Here is a 13,846-nt window from a genome sequence, read left to right as displayed (position 1 = left end):
AACCAAAGTACATTCTCAATCAAGTTTATTGTGTTTAATCATGTCTATTCTTAAATCTCTTAACCAAATTAAAAGTTAATCAATCACCGATGGGTTCGATAAGATTCGCTTCACTTCTACGAATGTTGCCTCGAATGCTCGTTCCACCCCTCCTGCGCCCCTTTTTTCATAATTGTCAGGATCGGCTTGATTCGCTCAACCAACTTGGGTATGAAACGGGATAAAGATGTTAACCGCCCCACCAGCCTCTGTACCTCCTTTAAGTTATTAGGACTTCTCATGTCGAGAATCGCCTTGCACTTATCAGGGTTAGCTTCAATCCCTCGTGAAGTCAGCATGAACCCTAGGAACTTCCCTGCCGATACCCCAAAAGTACATTTCAAGGGGTTAAGTCACATTCCGAACTTCCTTACTTGGCCGAGAACTTCTTCTAAATTTCGGATGTGTTCCTCCACCGTTCGGCTATGTATCACCATGTCATCCACATATACCTCCATGCACCGCCCGATCTGCTCTTGGAACACCTTGTCCATTAATCGTTGGTAAGTGGCTCCTGCGTTCTTTAGCCCGAACGACATAACATCGTAACAATAGTTAGACCGTTCGGTAATGAACGTTGTTTTTTCCCTGTCCGGCTGATACATGGGGATTTGGTTGTACCCCGAGTATGCATCCAAAAAACTCAGTATCTCATACCCCGACACCCCATCCACCAGGCCATCAATGCTCGGGAGCGGATATGTGTCCTTTGGGCACGCCTTGTTCAAATCGGTGAAATCTGTGCACATTCTCCACTTTCCATTCGATTTTTTCACCATTACCACGTTGGACAACCACGTGGTGTATTTCACCTCCCGAATGAAACCTGCCTCTAATAGTTTCTCAACCTCTTTGTCCACTGCTCTTCTCTTTTCTTCGCCCAACCTTCTCTTCTTTTGGGCCACCGGTCGAGCATCCCTGAACAATGACAGCTTATGGGACATCACGTTCGGATGAATGCCAGGCATATCTACGACTGTCCATGCAAACAAATCTTTATTCTTTAATAACACACTTCCTATGGCTTCTACCTGGTCATCCGTCAAGTTGCTTCCCAACATGGTGCACTGTTCCTCCTTTTCTCCAATACCGAACGCCTGCACCCCTCCCATTGGTTCAACCCGTTCTTCCAGAGGAGACCTTGGATCTAATTCCATCATAGCCACTTCGGACTTGTTACGCCACAACTCAGATGCTCTTGGTTTCACCCTCAAGCCTGCTGCGTAGCATTCCCGAGCCATCTTTTGATCTGCCCGAACGGTATGAACTTCACCATCATCCGTTGGGTACTTCAACGTCAAGTGAGGGGTTGAGACAATGGCTCCGAAAGCATTCAAGCATGGTCTTCCCAAAAGGACATTATACGAAGTTTTTGCTTCCACTAACAAGAAACGAATTTTAATCTCCTTGGCCTTTCTGTCCGTGCCCAAGCTTGTCCTCAGATCCACATATCCTCTCGTGTCCACCCTTTCCCCTGCGAACCCTACAATCTGCTCATTGAACGGCATAATGGCATCTTCTGAAATCTCCATACGTTTGAACGTCTTCCAGTATAATATATTGGCCGAACTTCCTTGATCTATTAGAACTTTTCCAACCTGGTATCGAGCGATCATAGCCGTTATGACCATCGGATCATCTTGATCCAAGTCTGGCGCATGGAAATCCTGATCAGAGAAAGTAATTGAGGGCATCGATCTCTTCGGTTCCCCCGTTCGGCCAATACTATGCAAGCTTCTCAAATGTCTCTTTCTGGCAGCAGAAGTCGAACCTCCCCCCACGAATCCGCCCGAGATTGTGTTGATAACTCCCCTTACCGTTCGGTTTGGGCTTCTACTCCTGCTCCGGTCATGTTTTTTATGATGGCTTCCCCTAGGCGGGTCATTCCTCGCCCTGGGCCTTTCGGTTCTACTCGAGGAGGGCCCCTTTTGCCGCTGTACAAACCTCTGCAGATGTCCCGCCTGAACTAGAGTTTCCAACTTGTCTTTCAGTGTGACACAATCTTCCGTTGTATGCCCCCTGTTTTGGTGATACCTGCAGTACTTGCTTTCGTCAGCGCCTGGCGATGTTGGCACTTGGGCTACGGTTATCAAATCTGCTCTTAGAGCTTCTTCCAATACATGAGCCCGAGGAAGATTTAAAGGTGTGTGGTGCACGTACTGTTGTACCCTATTTTGATTTCCCCACCTACGTTCCATCCCCCTGTCAACTCTCCTGAACGTTGGTTTTATACCTCTCTCTCTATTTGTCCTTATCAGTGGTTCTCCCTCCTCCCTTCCTCTCTGATGGGCTCGCCCTTCCTCTATTCGAATAAAACTTGCCAGCCTATCCTGCAGCTCATCCATACTTTGAGGTTCTTCAGCGTGCAGATAATCGAAAAACGGTCTCGGTCTTAGCGCTGCTGTCAACGCACCCACGATTAATCTCTGATCTGCATTTCTCACTTGCCTAGCGGTTCGGTTAAACCGATCCATGAACGTCCTGAGTGGTTCGTCTCTCCCTTGTCTCATCCTCACCAGCGCAGTATACGTCACTCCCGGGGTTTTGCTTGAGGCATACTGCTGGCTGAACATTTGTCGTAATGTAGTGAAGCTATCAATGGTTGTCGGTGATAGCGAATGGAACCAATCTAAAGCTTCCTCTTTTAATGATAGGGAAAAAACTCGACACCATACTAACTCATCCGTCGAATACACGACCATGGCGTCTACGAACGAGCGAAGGTGCTTAATTGGGTCAGACAAACCTCCATACCTATCCAACGGGGGTAACATCTTGTTCTTCGGTATGATTGCCCTCATAACCTGGGGTGTAAAGGGATGGAGTCCCTCAGCTTGATCGTGATTCAGATCCCCTTGGTTATTATTCCGCTCGCCTTGGTTGTGATTTCGTTCACCTTGTTCATGAATCCGCTCCCCCCTCTCGTTCTATCTCTCCCCGTCATTATGAACCACTTCATCAAAATTTTCCAATTCCCCTCGCCTTCCTCGTCCTCTACCTCGTCCCCTTCCCCTCTCTCCTCGCCCTCTTCCCCTAACATTCACCCTGCCACCCCTCACCCCAATTACAGGATTCTGATCCCCTCTAACCTCCACCCCCTAGGCTGGAGGATTCTCCGCGTCACCACTCTCTGAGTTCACTGTTTCAACATTTACTGATTGGATGGAAGGTCCACCCTCCTCATTAGCTCGATCAACTCGTTCGGCCTTTAGAGCCGCTATCTTTGCTCGCATCTCCTACATCTGCTACTGCATTTCCTGTAAAAGTTGTAATGGTACTTCTCCCGCCATTGTGATCGCGTTCGGGTTACTATTAGATCTTTGGGCCCCGCGGTGGGCGCCAAAATGTTTCGGAGGTAAGACCCAAGACAGAACTCGAACCGATCGATCTCTCTTCACGCTTGAACGGGTGCGACCTGCACGTTAGCACTCCGACGCTCAAGTCAGCAGGGTCACTCTAATATTCAAGACAGGAAGTAATTAGATCAAAAGTGTTTTACCTGGCCAACTATTCCTGTATTTATAGGCCTAAATCATACCTCTGGATTGCACATTATCCGCAACTGTCGACCCATGATCCCTGATATCTCGCCACTAAGCGTAACTGTCGCACGTGTCCCCAAGATTATCACCCCCATAATCTGCCTGTTAATGCATGCTGTGTAGCTTGTGATGTCCCTACTTCGTATCCCTCACCTCCCAACCACTCTCTCGCTCTACCCGATCAGTTTCTCTCTCTACCCGATCCGGCCTTCCACGTCACCGATCCCATACACCACAAAATATATATATATATATATATATATATATATATATATATATATATATATATATTGCTACCAAGGTTTCACAATTTAATTTTCTTTGCTGCCAAAGTTTCAAAATTTAATTTTCTCTGTTATATATAATGGTCGGTCAAAACCGACGCCTCTTCCCTTTCATTTAGCTATTATCGTGTGCGAAAATATTTATAATTAATTAGTATATTTGCAGACACTATATTACTTTTTTTACCGCAAGTGTAAGTTGAAATAGAGATATAAAATGTCAGTCAATACAACTATTCAACTTATTTTTTTATTAAAATAATATAAGAATAATGCAATCTCATTGTTTTTCATCGTACTTTAATCTACAGAGTGAACAATTCAATGCCTATGTCAACCAAGAACAAGTCTCGCTGCAACACCGAATCCGTGAGGTACGGCGACAATAATGGCACGAAACATTTGTTTATTATTAAACACTTTCGCGTGTTGTCTTTTTTAAAACAAAAAAGCTGAATCTCTACAAACAACCCACTCTATCACCATCTTCATACGTCCTAGGAAACTGTTTCCTTATATATTCATTTAATTTGTTTTTTTATTTTGATTTTTGTGTGCATTACGATTGTAAAATTATTATCTGGGTTCACACAAATTTTACTTGGGGACGTGATAGAAGTTTTATTTGAAGTATCTAGATATTGTCTTGAAAATATTAGTAAATGTAAGTTTCACATTATATAAAAATAAAAAAGCAAAAACATTATATAAAAATAAAAAACTTATTAATTTATTATTTTAAAGTTTTGAATAAAAATTCATATTAGTTCATATATTATTATTGATGTTTGTGTCTTTCCGATAAATCTCTCAATTATACCGTAGATGTTAGAGTTATAAAATTGTTTAGTAATAAAAGTTGGAAAGGGACAGTGAATTTGACTTTCTCTACTAATAACTAATATTGATGTGTCTTTTTGTTAACTTAGACTGGTGTGTGAATTATAATGATATTTATTCTATAAATAAAACCTTGTAATTGTAGCTTCGATAGAAACTAAAAAATTGTAATGTTTATGACTGAGTTTGTTGAAGAAAAAATAAAATAAAATAGTAATTTTATATTATAGTAAATTCTCTTATGATAGTAGTTTGAAGTTTGTTAATATTTAAGTTGAACTACATCATTTACGTTATTTATGTGTGTGATTTTTTGTTGTTCTTTTGTTTATCTTTTATCATTTAGCATTTGAGGATTTTTCTGTTATCCATGTAGATACTTTGTAATAAATTTGTAAACTAATTTTTAAGCAAATTTATCAAAAGAGGAAAAGTAATTGGTATAAAAAATTCTGTCAAGATGACCAAGTAAATGCCAAAGTAGACGTAGAATTTTAAAAATATGAATGTTAGAATCCAAGATCTATCTTATTATAGATTTGACGTCTTCAATAAAATTATTAATGATGTGTTGCTAGGTTGCTTTTGAGTTATAAGTTTGCATTTAAGGTGTAAGAAAGTTTATTATGTTTGATCTTGATTGATTATTTATGTAAGAGTTAAATACTTTTTAGTTTCTTAATTTTAATTGAAAATTAAAATCAGTTTTTTATTTTAAATTTTTATCCAATTTAATGTCTTAACTTTAGAAATGTATGAATATAATTATTTTAATTAAGTTTTATTAATTTTATTTTATGTTTTAAATATATTTCATATTAATATTTAAATTGTTTATAGTATTTGATACATTCTTTTTTATAATATTAATTGAGAAACCTATTTAAAACCTTAAATAAAATTAATAAAATTTGATTTAAAGAAATAAATTCATACATGATTATAAAAGATGAGGGACTAAATTAGTCTAAAATTTAAAAAAAAAAATAATTTCAATTTTGAATGAAGTTAATAAACCAAAATTAATAAAGGTCCGTGAAGTGATTTTAATTTATTAAAATAAAGATTCAGTCAATTAAAAAGTTGTTTAGATTTTAGTGCGGTAGACTATTATAGTACAACTTTGCAAAGATTACTTTATAATAATAACAAAAAAAGGAATTTGGAATTGAGTTTTAATTATTTGAGAATTTCTAAAAACATTTCTACAAGAGTTTCGCTTCATATAGCTATTTGGGTCACCAAGCTTCAAATACAAGTTGGATACTTTCTATTGATGGGCCATCAAATTGGAAAGGAAGAGACATGGACCGATCCTCAAGGCTTCAAATGGAAAATATTCAAATCCAAAAATATATTTTTTTAGGATTTGTTTCAAAAATTATTTATATTTTAGATTTGAAAATATCTCTTAAAAAAGTATTTTCAGAATATAAAAATAATTTTGAAGACAAAAATTCTAAAAGAAAATTTTGAATCCAAAAATGTTTTCTTTTTAGAATTTCTTTTATATTTTTTGAAATGAGTATTTGGGAATGTTTATCATGAAAATATTTCTAAATTATTCAATCTAAAAAATATAAAAAAGGAGGTATAAAATTTTAATTTTAATTTTAATGAGGGGTAGTTTGGTAATTCTACATTTTTATTGGGTGCATGAAGAAACACCTCTCAATTAATCATTATGTTTTATATTTAAGACTAGTAATAAATTAAGAAACTATTAAGCCCTTCTATCTAGAATGAAAATTCACTAGTGAAAAAAGAGGATTTCATGATGGACTATTATGATAGGTTTGATTTTTGACGTTCGAAGCAATTCAAAGTTAGTAATGAGTAAGTCTTAGGAACCTTTCACGCGTGGAATCCTTTCATGCATGAGATCCAAACATGATTAAGTATTTAGCCAAGTTAAAGTCACTTGTTGCAACTTTCTACAGTTTTAATTTATTATATGTCCTCAGAGATAAAGTGTAACACTCTTAAAGGAATGTCACGTGTAAAAAGATAAAATACAAATTGTATAACATGTTCTCGTCAATTTTTTTTATATAAAAATTAAAAATGCGGAAGAAAACCATAAACAAATCATATGTCCATACATTATAACAAACCAAATCTTACTTGTTCTTTAAAATAACAAAATCAAAACACACATGAATAAAAAAACAAAAAGCTCAACAAGTTTTATTTCCCGTCTCTCTTATCGAATTACTTCAATCCCGCTTCATCTGCAATACCATATACTCCCATACAAGTACAATTATTGTAAGTCGAATCACAACCACAACATGCAAAGGTGAATGTAAGACCCGTGAAAAATAAAAATATTTCCTATTTTAGTTTTATATTTTGTGTTATGAAATAATTATTAATGGTGTGTAGAATGTGTTGAGAAAGTGAATAAAAATTGATTAATGTTAATTTTTATATTAATTTTTGAAAATGCATGAAATAAGGCTTAAGTAGTAAAGTTTGCACTATATTATCAAAAAAAGTGAAATGGTGTAGTAGTGAGAGCATGTGTAAGAGTGTTGGAGATCATGGGTTCAATTGCTACACAAGACATTCCTTAGCTTCATTCTTTCATTTTTATAATTGGTGGACATTTAGGACCCATATGATATATGAGAGAAATAAAAGTGTGTTGGTTTTGTTATTTTATATTTCCTTTTGTATGTTTGTATATAAGAGAAAGGTAAGTGAATATGGAGCGTTTTGTTGTTTGCTTCCTTATTTTTAAATGGTGCATGTGAAGCTTTGTCTTTTTATGTAAATTTGGTGCAGAAGAGATGACTTGTGTTTTTTTTTTTTGTTATGGTTTCCTTCTTGTTTGTTTTTAGAGAAAAAGGTGATGAACTTAGTTATATTATACCTCTTTGTAGGGTTGGTTATGTAGGGGAAGGTAGGCTTATTTGCTTCTTTCTTCTTTTGCTAGTTGTATTAGATGTCCATGTATGGTTATTGGTTGCTTTTGGGGTAGCTGGGAGAAAAGAAGAAATTGAAGAAAACTTTCAAGGAGTTCACGTGGTGGTGTTGGCAACAGAGAGTGATTAATTTTGTCTCTCCCTAGCTTTGGTTACTTTGTTCTTGTATGGTTTGTAAGTGTGTTGGGTGCATGAAAATCCTTGGAAGAGAGAATGCATCAGAAACATAAGTTATTGGAGAGAGAGTTGTTGGAAAATAGGTAGGCTATGTTTCAACACCAAGAGAGGGGGTGAATTGGTGAGGTTTCAAAATCAGAGTCTTTTTAAAATCTTTTTCGCAAAGTATAAACCTTTACAGAGTTTCTAAAAAATCACTATCTATGCATTTTTTTCTAGTAGTGCATGTACATATAAAAAGAAAGTTAAGTTGTTAGAAACTAACAATCTAAATATAATTAGTATGGAAGATAATGAAATATCGTATATGCACCATAGTTGAAGGATTGAAATATTCAACATCTTGTCTCCCTCAATGATCTTCAATGCATCATTTAGATTGATATATACTAGCACATGGCATTGGAGGCTAAATACTCTTAAATTCCAATAAAATTCTACTGGTCCTTTGGACAACCTGGGTAATTTTGCCATGAGCTTTGTTAGAGGATCAACCACTGCTTTTGCCATGTCATCATCTTCATGTATCATAGGCTGCTACATATTTCTCAAGACGTATTAACTGAAATACATAATTTGGTAACATTCAAAGAGTTATTCTACCTTCATCTCCCAATCTAGATAGAGTTCTACATCTTCCTTTCCATGGAAATGGGAAGATCCACCCTAATATCTCTAGAAGGGTTCTCTCTTTCACTCTCTTTTCTCATCCTATTTGGTGGAGGTTGATAGTATTAGTTAAGAATCCTACTATCTACCTCATGGTGTGAGGAATGTGTGTAATTTGAGTTAGAGTCCTTGAACTCCTCCTAGTGTGACTTATACTTCTACTCTTACTCTTTCTTATTTCTTGTTGTACTCTATCTTGTTTAGCATTGAGAACTCTAAGTTCCTCCTTCAATTTAGCAAGATATTTTTTATTTCTATATTTTCTTTTTCTTTCAAAATAGACTTTTACTTTTGCCAAATTTTTAGTGGCTTTAGCTCTTTGGCCAAGTTTTTATAAGTTGCTTTGACCTCTTCATTAAGGTCACTACCAATTTCATAGGAGATGATTTTAGACATTCTCAAAGTGTTTAAAAATATGCAATGTACAAAAAATTACTTAGAAGTTCCTTGGGAGACTTGAGGAAGTAAAAGAAGCTCAAGTTCACTTATAGGAAAGGGAGGTGAATCACAGATGATTACTTAATAACCAAGTCTTTCCTAGCCAAAATTTACCTTAGAAACTCTTATCCCAAACTTCTCTAAAGGAACTAAAATTGAAATAAAAGTAGGCACACACTAAGCTACCACAATTAAGGAAAGCAATTAAATCTACATTATGCGGCCTAATAATGAATTAAAAGGAACTTTGGTTCCCTCTTACCCATCAACTAAAAATACCGTGAAAATAATAAGAGTCCAATGTTCTTGTTAGGACAATCCCCTAACAAGCCAAAATATACAAACCAAAAGAGAAAGTAAAGACAATATTACAATACAAAGAAAATACAATCAAATCTCTTTTCCTCACAAAGAGAACTCTTGTCTTCTTGTTTTCAACCAAGATGTTGGCTTACCATAAGGTCGCAAACCTACACCAAAATATATTAACACCACTAAACTTGCAAGATTGTCAAGGACTAAAGCAAGAAAAGGTAAAAAAAATGAACAAGGCTATCTCAAATGTAATTTTTATGTGACAAAACCAAGATTAGAAAGGAGACAATCAAGAAAATAAAAGCTTAAGAATAAAGGTGCAGCACAACAAAAAGAAATTCCTAAAAAATGCTTTAGAAAATATCACAAAAACTAAAAAAGGTTAAAAGCTCTTTTTGGTCCCAGTTGTGGTTCGAAAAATTCGAAATGGTCCCTATGTTTTTTTTGTGTTCAAATTGGTCCTAAAGAACGTAATTGGTGTTCAATTAAGTCCTTTTCACTAACTCCGTTAAAATTGTTAACGACAAGCTGTCCAACGATGCAGTCAGAGAATGAAATGTCATTTATTTACTTACGTGGATCTAATGAGGTGGATTTATTATTTTTGAAATTCTTTTTCTGATATTAGGCTTATTATTTTCAAAATTAAATTAAGGCTTGATTTAATTTTTCTCCTCCTCTGCTTCTTCTTGTTCTTCTTCTTTGTTTTCTTCTTGGATTTGGTTTTTCTTATTTTGTGCTCTGTCTCTGCTGTACTGATCCATGACCTCCATGCTAATGAAACGATCAATGAAGATATTCAATATTTCTGTGATGTTGTAATATATTTGGAAACTCTCCTTCACAATGTGGTAGAGAGCCACTGTCATAAGTCGATGCGTCTTTGCTTTCCCTGTTAGTTCAAAAACACTGTGAGATGAGATGCTTTTATGTTTTAAATACAAAATTCATGACCAGCTGTAATCAAGATGCAAATCCTTTTTCGCAGCGCCAGGGCTCACGGGGAGGATGCTTCGCAGTTTCTTGGCTTGTGATTTAAGGTTGTTCTTGTGTTTCTATTTCTTCTCTGCAGGTTGACAGTTATAGGTTGAGGGTTTTGATCTTGTAATTTGGGGGTTTGGTTTTAGGGTTTTTGAATTTGGGAATTTTTTGGGGGTTTGGTTTTAGGGTTTCTGAATTTGGAATTTTTTTGGGGTTTCTGTTCTTGGTTTTTCTGATGTTGCGATTGGAGGAGTTGAAATCTTTGTTTTCAAATTGGATTTTGGGGATTTCCTGTACTTGAGTTCTTTTTTTTCTCTTTTTGAAATTTGGAGTTAGGGGTCCTGGTTCTTGCGTTTTTGGATTTTAATTGATGGTGGTGGCACAAGTTTGCGATAATGGAGGAGTTGATGGGTACGGCCAGCAGTGATATCTCCGGCAACGTTGGACTATGGGGTAGTGTTAGGGCCATTCACTGATGTTCTTTCCAATCTTGCAAATCTCCCTTCCAAATCACGATCAACCCTTTAGACATCAATACCCTTAATTTAATTTTGAAAATAATAAGCCTAATATCAGAAAAAGAATTTCAAAAATAATAAATCCACCTCATTAGATCCACGTAAGTAAATAAATGACATTTCATTCTCTGACTGCCCAGTTGGACAGCTTGCCGTTAACAATTTTAACGGAGTTAGTGAAAATGACTTAATTGAATACCAATTACGTTCTTTAGGACCAAATTTAACACACAAAAAAACATAGAGACCATTTCGAATTTTCTGAACCAAAATTGGGACCAAAAAAAGCTTTTCTTTTTGCTATTTTGTCTCTTGTTTTTCTTATAACTTTCTGAAAAAATAAACCACATAACCATACACCACAAATATGATTTTAAAGATGCCTTTAAAGGTGTATAAGGTCACACACACAAAATGGTAATTAAATCATACTAGAATCAAAATATGGTATGAAACTAAAAAAATACATGTATGAAATCTAACTCTATGAATTTGATGATGAACTAACAACAAATAGGAACTCAAATATGCAAAGAAAAAGCACTCAAAAGAATCAATTTTGAAAAACACTCAAACATGTATTTTTGGTGAATTTTTCAAGGTTACACTTGGAAGTAAAGAAATGTAAAGGACTAAACATGACTTTAGACAACATGGATGGATTCAAAAATTAAAATGACACAAACCACACATATATAACTGAATAAAACAGTGGAGAATGACTCAAAAACTGAAAAGGCACATAAAGGAACGAAAGCACATGAAAAATCTAAAGGAAAAGATGAATGATTCTAAGAGTAGAGCAAAGTAGAACCATAAAAACAACAAAAATGGTAACAGGATTATGAAAAGTGAGAACACCACATAAAATACATAAAAACAGTGAGTACAGGTAAGGAACCAAGGAAGCTTAGCTCTTGAAGAACCAAGACTCTTGATACCAAATGATAATAACCTCCTTAGCTAGGTTGGGCCAAAACTATGAGATATGCATGAATGGGTGTTTCCTTAGATGGGTGGTGCAAAAGAGTGGTGGTAAATGGTCCAAGGATGATGAGCTAAGGTGTGGATGTTGTAGAAGCTCATGGCCTCTAGGAGATATGGTGATGATGGTGTAGTGTTTGATGGCTCCAAAAGAAGTGAGGCCAACTCGAGGAAGGTGACTAGAGGGGCTTCTAAGGTTGCTCTAGTCTTGATCTAGGAAATGTATGGCAAATTTTGGGGAGCATAACATTAATAAAATTTCTCTATATATAGGCAAGGGTGTCTCCTAAAACCCCTAAAACACGATCTCTCACCTTTGCACTCATTGGCAAAAAAATGAGCCCCTTTAAGGAGTGGACAAGTGTCCACAAATCCTATCCAATGAGGGAAGGACATGTGGCCACTCACAAAGCACAATCCTCTCCATTTCTAGAGTATCATGTGGCCACTACTATAAGCATGACACATGACATACTTTCCACATGGCTTGGATGTTTAGCTTAAGGAAAAACCCTACATTAATTAGGCTTTAATACAAGCCTTAAACAAACTTACACTATAACATCCATTTTCCTCACATAATATTTCATAGTTAACATATTGTAACATTGTTACAATCGTCCATAAGGAAATATAAAGGATTTCACACATGATACATATTTTTTTAATTTCAAATTTCAAATTCAACACTCATAAAGATAACTCAAACTCTTCTCTACTATTCTTCTACCTCTGTTTTCACTTGTACTGAATCCGATGTTATTTCCTCATCGATTCCTATATAACACACACATTATATGATCATCATACAAACATAATTGTCAATACAAATACAAACAAGTAAGAGTGATGGAAGTCTAGAGTGGTTATGCACTTATGGTGAGCTCCACTCCTCGTACAACAAAAATCATGGCCAAATACAATACACCATGTCATCCATAAGGTTAGTCCGTTAACACCTATGCCCATAACTAGACATAGGGTAGGACCTCCTGTCACTCTCACCATATAACACATCATTCTCTACTTGAGATTGAGAATTATTAGAGTATTAGGATGACCTCCAACAATAGGATCCTCAACATCAACATATACACTAATATAGTGACACTATAGAATCTTTCCACGAGACTCATACCGTATTTAGATGCATCGATTCATATCCAACATAATAAAATGAATCCATCACAGATATTCATACCAATTGAGTATATTGCATAATAACTTAACAATACATACATACATACATACATACATACATACATACATATATATATATATATATATATATATATATATATATATACACACACACACACACACCCACACAAATATATATAATCTGTTTGACAAGAAATAAGTTGAAAGCTTGTTAAGTAGACTTTTAATGGATAACTTAAGTACCAGGTCTTTCCTTAGCCAAAATATTCGTCAACTAGTTTTCACAAATTTCTTATTTACAGATTCAATACAAGATCACATAGATTTTTCATTAAAATTGTTCACACATAAATTCAAGAGCATGGATAGTTATATTAGATCATTAATGTAAAAACCTAAAAAGATTATATTATTCACAAATTTTTCAAAATTCTTTTCGTAATCGAAGTTTATTTCCAGAAACCTTCTAGAATCTGTACTCAAACTAAAATTTTCTTTCTTCTCTCTTTTCCTTCCTAATTCTCTCTTCACTCTTTTCTAATTTGAATTCTCTCAATGTCTTTCTAATTTTTTTTTACAAAATCCTCTTTCTCCTTGGCTATTTATAGGCCACAAATGAACCTATTTAATTTTTTTTATCATTAGTATTTTTATATTAATTTTTTTATTATTTTAATCTACCATTGCTTAATCACCAAAAGAAGTTTTGTTTGCTAACTTCCTTTTGATTGTAACTGAAAGTTCTTTGTCCACTTCTGATTTAATTTTTTGTTTTTAATTTTTATATATATTTGTCTAAAAAATTTTAGAAATATGTTTCATGCCTCTAAAATCATTATAATTATCTATCATTTAAGTTATCGTAAAGTTTTATTTAACTTACCACAATTTTATTAATCATATTTTCTATCTATAAAAAAATTACTACTAATAATAACACTAAGAGAAAATTACTATTATTTATTATGGTG

This window comes from Vigna radiata, chromosome 7 (genome assembly GCF_000741045.1).
Source record: "Vigna radiata var. radiata cultivar VC1973A chromosome 7, Vradiata_ver6, whole genome shotgun sequence".
Taxonomy (NCBI): domain Eukaryota; kingdom Viridiplantae; phylum Streptophyta; class Magnoliopsida; order Fabales; family Fabaceae; genus Vigna; species Vigna radiata.
This window is presented reverse-complemented; position numbering follows the sequence as displayed.